General features: G+C 38.9%; 1 protein-coding gene across 1 annotated transcript in view; it reads right to left on the bottom strand.

Moving 5' to 3' along the window:
- The window catches only part of LOC107555500 (SET-binding protein-like), an 89,021-nt gene extending 80,912 nt beyond the window's left edge, over positions 1 to 8,109 (bottom strand). The window contains exon 1 of the mRNA XM_016238324.1: positions 7,508 to 8,109. The gene's annotated coding sequence lies outside the window, so the exon portion shown is untranslated. The remainder of the gene's footprint in view (positions 1 to 7,507) is intronic.

The raw sequence follows: 8,109 nt of genomic DNA, 5'->3' as shown, positions 1-8,109 counted from the left end.
CGGATCAGGAGCGGACTGCAAACGCGTCCCGTGCTAAAGCAAAATGAGTCCGTGCTGCTTCTGCACCGCCTACACATACTGTATACGCACTGCAGACGGAGTACGTGAGAACTTGGCGCAACAAATCTAGTTCAACATCTGAGGCAACGCCACAAAGAGCTCTATGACCAATGCATAGCACAAAAAAAAACTCCTTGGACACGGGATTTTTTTTTTCTTCTGCCATATGTCTATTCTATAGACATTTTGTTACACCTTTACTTAGTGATTATTTTGCCTTATGTCTGTTCTAGAGACATGTTACAGCTTTTATTAGATAAATCTCTAATTGGTTGTCTTTTGGAAATATGTTTCAAATTCACACTGAATGCATTAATGACTGTAAAGCATGTCTGTGTGTGTCAAAATCGTGTTTAAAATAGAAATCACAAAATTGATCAAAGAAATCGCGATAGTTTTTTTTTTTGTCCATATCGCACAGCCCTAGTTAAAAAGGGACAAACCCAGCTATTGGGTTGTTTTGACCCAGCGGGTGGGTTGTTTTGACTCCAAAACAAACCAACCGCTGGGTCAAAACAACCCAATAGCTGGGTTTGTCCCTTTTTAACCCAGCGCTGGGTTATATTTAACCCAGCATTTTTTAGAGTGTATGATCAATGTCGCACCCTCAAACACTGTAGCTTGTTTGCTTTCACTTCCGAAAGATTAGGCTGCAAAGAATCAGTTGTTCAAATAATTTTTTTCCACTGTACCACAGCAGTACAACCCCAATCTTTTTTTGTGTTCCCATCATTTTACTGACGACTGCTTCTCTAATCTATCTTTTATTTTCTATCGAGCGTTTAATACGGAACTATGGCAATGGGCGCAATGTTTCAGACACACGCTGTACATGGTAGATCAATCACAACAGACTGGGACTTATGACCAATCAGAGCAGAGTAGGCTCACGGAAAGGAGGGGCTTAGAGAGACTGAACCTTAGAACTGCTTCGAACAAACTGTTTGAGAAACGTTGGAAAATGAGGTGATATTAAATGCATATTTTGAGAAAACAAAAGCGTTTTTTGACTTTGCATGCATATAAAGTCATTCAAGTTTGGAATGACAGGTGAGAAAATGACGACAATTCATCTCATTTTTAGGTGAAATGGCAGATAAAAATGCTTAGCAATTTTGCACTTCATTCCATTCCATAAGAATGATATCCAGTCACTTCATGAGCATATTTTACTGAAAAATCACATGGTTCACAGAAATCACCTGCTTATTCCTGTGGGATGCTGTGCAAACCTTGCATGCATGTGAACAGTAATGAAGGTCAATTTGGAGGTATTCAATGTTATTGGTTGCTGGAGTTTTTTCATACCATACTACAGATGACAGCTGCTGTTTAAGTGTGATCTTTTGCCCTTTTGTGATTTTAACTGCTTAGCAACAGCAAACTGAGGTTCAATGTTTACCACAGTGTGGTTCAAATCACAACTGGCATCGATGCATAAACATATTCAAACAATCATTTGTTTTACTATACTAAGAGATAAGGTTTACAGGTTTTTATCCAATTTAAGGATCAAGCATAAATCAAAGTCTGACTGATTAGCGCTTTGAATTAGACTACTGACAATACTGGTGAGATATCCATCAACACAATCCCTGGTGCTGGCCATTCCGAGTAACTGAAACACATCTGATACTGTCCGTCTGCAGCAAAGTTTCCAAATGTGCAGCCAATCCCACTTGAATTCACAGAAAACCAGCCGCCCTTGTCTTGTTTTCTTCGATGACAAAAGCAAATGGATTTCTGCCAAAATGTAAATTTTAAACTGAGGAGAGATCGGAATTCCGATCGCAGCAAAAACAAAATGGCTGTAGTCAAGAGGGGAAATAAAAAAAAATAAAAATGAAACGGCCCTCCTCCCCCTGTAGCTTGCTGCCAAAAGGTGTTCTTGTTCTGATATTTGGTTTGGAACGGCTGCCAAAAATTAGATATGTCCTTGAATATCTCCCTCTTTCCTTTGTCTCATGTCAGGACTTGGCTGTCCTCCAGTGCAACTAGCCATAGCCAGGAACAGAGGGAGCTCCATTCACACACATAAACATCACTTTGGATTTATCTTTTGCTCAAATACTGTGGTCCTTTTGTGTAATCGCAAACTCTATATACAGATACAATACGTTTTCTGGAATCTTTTTGTGGGCAAGCGCTCCATAAGTAGATGTGTTTGTGTTTTGATAATGTGATCAGTCTCCTCATCTGACCTAGGATCTTTCATTGGCTTTCTATGAAAAGATGAAGACTTACTAACAGTTCCTCTTCCATTCTGAAACAACTAGCTATACAGTCATAGTCAGAACCACAGCACTCAAATCAAGATTTTATGTTGTCCCAAAACTCCATAACCCACAAAACTCCATAACTCTATATACTGTAGACTCCATTCCTGACCATACACCATCAATTCAGTTCAAGCATTTCATAAGGCCTCAGTGAGGATAAAGGTTTAACCAATGCTTCTGACCGAACTCTTATGCAACCAAAGCATTGATTTTCCTCAAATTAGGCTAAATGCCAGATTTGCCTTCATATTCCTCTTTAGAAGTTTTTTCTATTTGTGCTAACCGAAGCATAAATATTGAGGTCATGTCTTTATTAAGCAACAACACATGATAAATTATTATGAAAGTTGTTGTAAGAGAACAGAATGGTTCACCCAAAAATGAAAATTCTGCATTCATGCACTCTCATATCATTCCAAACCTGTAAGACTTTCTTTCTTCTGTGCATGATATTTTGAATAATGTTGGTAACCAAACAATTTTGATTACTAGTGACTTCCATTGAGACACTTAGCAAAATATTTTCTTTAGTAAATGATTGAAATGAACAGAATTTTGAACAATCCATTTAAGGTAAGATATTCAAAGCATATCATTTGTCTTGCATCCTCAAATGACATCAGTCTCCTAGAGGTTGTGTCAAAATTAAAGTTGGCATTAAATGGAATTTGGGTAGATAGAAATTGTAGTCCATTACTGATTCCAATTTACATGACAAAAATTGTAGTTAGTAACGTAATCCATTACATTACACATTTTAGGTAATATAACCAGACTACATTTCGATTACTTTTGACTTAAGTCGTTTATCACATTGATTTAAATATGATAATCTTGTACCATATTGATATAAAAAGCAGCTGCAAACAGGTGGAAATCATTCCAGGCCAAGCTCTTCAACAGTTTTACAGTTTTAGAAGTCACATGTAAAAACTCTGCTTCAGCACCAAAGGGGTGCTCTTCCATTTAGTTCTGAGTGGTTGGGGGGAGGGGGGGGGGGGGGGGGGGGGGTCTGTGAGATTAATGATAATATAATTATTAATTAAATCATAAATTTTTTTTAAATCAAAATAAGTCATTTTAAAATAATATCAATCAAAATAAAAAGTACTAACATTTTTTTATATTTTATTTGTTTACCTGCATGTCATGTGACCATTAACCAACGTCAGAAAACCGTGAACATGCAAATGTGATAATAAAAGGGGTCATATGATGCGATTTAAATTTTTCCTTTCTCTTTTGAGTGTTACAAGCTCTTGGTGCATAAAGAAAATCTGTAAAGTTGCAAAGACTAAAGTCTCAAATCCAAAGAAATATTCTTTATAAAAGTTAAGTCAACCACGCCTACCTAAAATGGCTCGTTCTAACACGCCCCCACATGTCTACGTCACAATGTTGGAAGATTTGCATAACGCCGCCCAAATGTTCACGCAAAGAAAGAAGGCGTAACTTTTATGAGTTAAATTTTATGAGTTAAATTTTGTGAAGACACTGTGTTTCGTTGTGAAAGTGAAACTACTTTGTTTGGCCTTCCAAAAGAGGATGATATCCGCTTCGTCATGCCTAGAGCTGATCCGTGCTGGTCGCGGAGGAAATACATAAACTTCGCGCTGTGGCCTGCCAGATCGGCTTTCACCGTGGACGAAGCGGAGTCCAGCCCGGGGTCGTCACATGTGGTTCCAGAACAGTTCAACCCAAATATTCAGATGTGTGCAGTGCATTTTATGGAGGACTGTTTCCTGATCCTGGTAGAGTAGATCCCGGTACAATGCCGGCTGTTCTGACTCACAGACTGTAAGTACGTTTTTTATATATAAAGAATTTGCCACTGATGATTCAAACGCGAGTTTTGAGCAGTGTAGAGTAGCGTTTGTTGTTTGTAATTTCTCAGATCACAAATGCAGACATGGTTTTATGTTTACGCGGAGCGATGCAACGCGTAAAATGACAGTATAAGTCATTATAATCCGTAATTATGTCCCCACTGGATGCAACAAATTCCTCGTTTATAATGGGTTTTAATGTTTTTGTCTCGTCGCTCCGGCCTGACAGGGCATCACAGTATGGTAGGGGCGTAACATTTCCGTCACACGCTTGAGGTATACGGACAATCACAACGCACTGGATAGCTGGCCAATCAGAGCACACTTTGCTTTTCAGACCGATGAGCTTTGTAAAAATCGACGTGTTTCAGAAAGGCAGGGCATAGAGGAGAAAAAATAATGTACAGTATGTGGAAAATAATGTTTTTTGAACCTTAAACCGCATAAACACATTTCATTACACCAAATGCACAAAATAATGTTATTTTTAGCAACATCATATGACCCCTTTAAAATATTTATTTTAAAATCTCAGGGTACTTCAAGTAAATATATTAGGTGAAAGATGTGCTGATGACAAAAAAGTTTGGGAATGCCTCCATTATATGCAAGTAAGAAATAACGTGAATTTGTGCATTTTAATGTGTTTGAAAGACAAAAGCCTTAATAGTAATACATGGTTAAATAACCTACTGAGTGATAATTCAAATAAAAATGAATGCGTTCATCAGTGGTTGAAGCAATGTTCAAACACTTCTTAAACCTGAAATTATTTTTGTAAATCCAGTTGTCAAATGCTGGACTAGTAATTGGTCTTTGTGTGAATGTTCACAAAACTGGAAGACTTTCTAAGTGTATTAGTGGTAGGCTATTTTAAAAAGGAACATTTAAAACATGGAAAAGAGGAATTAGGGAGAATCAATAAATTATTAATAATTTATTGCCATTGTGTGAATAATATGTAATCATGTAATCAATAAAAAAAGCAACTGTAGTTTGATTACAAGTATTTTAAAATGTCATTTAACCTAATTACAAGTACTTAATTTTTGGAATCTGATTACCCGGCTCTGGAAGTTGTGATAGTCGTTTTTCTATTGTGACATATATGACAAAAAGCTTCTTGAAAGAGAAAAAAAATAGATTTCATGGTGGCTTTAAAGGCACAATATGTAATTTTTTGCCACTAGAGGGTGCATATTCAAAACAAACAAAGAAACAAAGGCGTAGTTAGATGACGCCGTGACTGAGTGTGGAATCATGGGAGTTGTCGTCTTCATCCCCACAGCCGAAGCAATCCGATGGGACTTGGGAAGAAATCATGTTCATGGATGAGCTAATGATTTATTAGCATAGTAGAATGAAGCAGGGTGAGGCTGGAAACCGTCGAAGCGAAATAAGGCCGCTGAACGAGCATGACACGAAAAGCAGCGGAGCTTTTATTATGCCACAGTCGACCGCATCCGCTCTTTCCGGTCGTGCGTATGTGGGACAAAAAAAGCAGCGCTGTTTTATCATACTAGACACATTTGAAAGTTCTGTTATAATGCTACTCTGTGCGGTCGTCACCGGTCTATTAAAACGCACAACATATTAAAGCGTCTTCGGTGCTTCCATGTTTTCAACAAAACAAAACCGGAAATCGAGGGTGTATGACGTCATTGGCAGGCGACACAATGGCACTATGGACACGGTCCGTGTCACAAGTTAAAATTGCTTATTTCTCTGGATTTAAACATTCTTCGAAACATTTGGGATAATGTAAGTACACAAGTCAGCAAAATATATAACACTGTTCTAGTGGTTTTGGGATATTTTAATAAAACAATCTTACATATTGTGCCTTTAACGTCGTAGTATGAAGCAGAGTGAGGCTGGAAGCCGTCAAAGCAAAACGAGGCTGCTGAATGAGCGCGACACACGGCTCGAAAGCAGCGGAGCTTTTATTATGCCACAGTCGACCGCTTCTGCTCCTTCCGGAAAGCAGCGGAAGTAAGCAGCGCTGTTTTGTCATACTAGATACATTTGAACGTTCTGTTATAATGCTACTCTGTGCGGTCGTCACCTGACTAATAAATGCATAGCATATTAAAGCGTCTTCGGTGTTTCCATGTTTTCAACAAAACAAAACCGGAACTCGAGGGTGTATGACGTCATTGGCAGGCGACACAATGACACTATAGACACGGTCCGTGTCACTAGTTAAAATTGCTTATTTCTCTGGATTTAAACATTCTTCAAAACATTTGGGATAATGTAAGTACACAAGTCAGCAAAATATATTGTTCTAGTGGTTTTTAGATATATTCATAAAAAAAATCTTACATATTGTGCCTTTAAGTTTCCCTAAAGAACATTCTGTTTCAATCCAAAGATGCTGAAAACCACTCAGATCACTCTTAACTCCTCCCCTTTCTGCAATTAGGCACAGATTCCAGCCAATCAAATGAGGGGCATGATACGAATCTAAGAGCTGCTATTTATGGAGAATATTAATAATGACTGAAATCCCTCTTAAATTCTCGTTCTGAATAATATCTGATCTTGGTAAATGTCAGCAAAGATTAATTTAACAATGACAGATCAGATAGGAAACCAAACACTTAAGTTAAGTTAACAGTTTCATTATTGCTACCATCACAGGAAAACGTGGATGCGTCTCAAAACCTAGTGACACTCCTACTTGACAGCATTTATGGGCAGCACAGAGCGTTCGATCGCCCACAAACACTGTCTAGGTAGACAGCTCGCTAGGTTGTGTGACACATTCAGTCTGTAATGAGTAAGAACACAAGTGACATGGAAAGCAAGCCTACATGGTGGCTTATAGTGGAAATTACTATAGGCGCTTGACAGTGCAAACACACGCCTACTCTATCAGCGGGAAACGATTACAGTAAATTAGGCTGAAAATGCATTTTCCTTTGAATATACCACTATATATATATATATATATCTGATCATACAGCACAGGTATTCTCCCGCGTCGCAAATGCTGCTGGGCTTCAGGGCGAGTTAGATAAACATTCACCTTTTGTAATCTATGAAACTGTTACTCGTCAATGATTGCCATAAGTAATGATGGATATGTAGATGTAGATTTAGGACAAATTAAACAAACATTCCGTATTCCGTATTCCGTATAAATAAGGCAGACTGGCGACAGTCCACTTTTTTTTTTCTTGTGGTTAAAATGGAGCTCTGCATTTTTTTTAAGTGCAATGCAATGCAAAACAACCCAATCGGTTTACTCATTTCAGTTCAATTAAATTATAAATGGCAATATCATAAAAATGGCATGTTGAAATGTTGGTCAAAGGAGTGCAGAGGTAATAAACTCACCCATTTCTGAAGCTCCTGCGGCTGCTGCTGCTGAAGTCGAAGAGAGTAAATCCATCCACTAGATTATGACAAGCACTTTACAATCCTTCAAACTCAAGCAAGCGGCGTTTTTATCGCTGCAAAAATGGCGTCAGTCGCAATCTCGGGTGAGATTTGTTTTTAGAAAGGAAAAACCTAGATGAAGAGCGGTCGATTGGCGCTCGAGCAGTGGAGTGCGTCTGCAGATTCAGATGAAATGTGGACTGAAGCAGGAATATGGTGTGTACAGTCACAGCGCTGCGTTGCTTCCCTCTCAAATCATCAGACTCGGGGGTGGATCGAGCCTTCTCACTGCGGAGAAAACAGATCTACTCTTACGATCCTTAATAATATCCAAAGTCCTGCTTCAGATGACACACCGGAGCCGAGCGGTCGTGCGGAGCAAATATCCAGGGATATGCAGACTCTGGCGTTCCCGTTTCTGGACGTGTTTGATCGGACTTGAGCGAGTGTGATGTGACTCTTGCTGGACTCCCGCAGTAGTTTTTGATAAAGATCGGCGTGCTCAGCTCTCAGCAAATGCTCTGAGTCTGACTGGCCCTGCTGATTGCTCTCCAGCGCCC

The sequence above is a fragment of the Sinocyclocheilus grahami genome, unplaced genomic scaffold (assembly GCF_001515645.1).
Source record: "Sinocyclocheilus grahami isolate Dianchi unplaced genomic scaffold, SAMN03320097.WGS_v1.1 scaffold535.1, whole genome shotgun sequence".
In the NCBI taxonomy this organism is placed as follows: domain Eukaryota; kingdom Metazoa; phylum Chordata; class Actinopteri; order Cypriniformes; family Cyprinidae; genus Sinocyclocheilus; species Sinocyclocheilus grahami.
The sequence above is the reverse complement of the archived record's forward strand: the minus strand, read 5'-3'. Positions and strand labels throughout refer to the sequence as shown.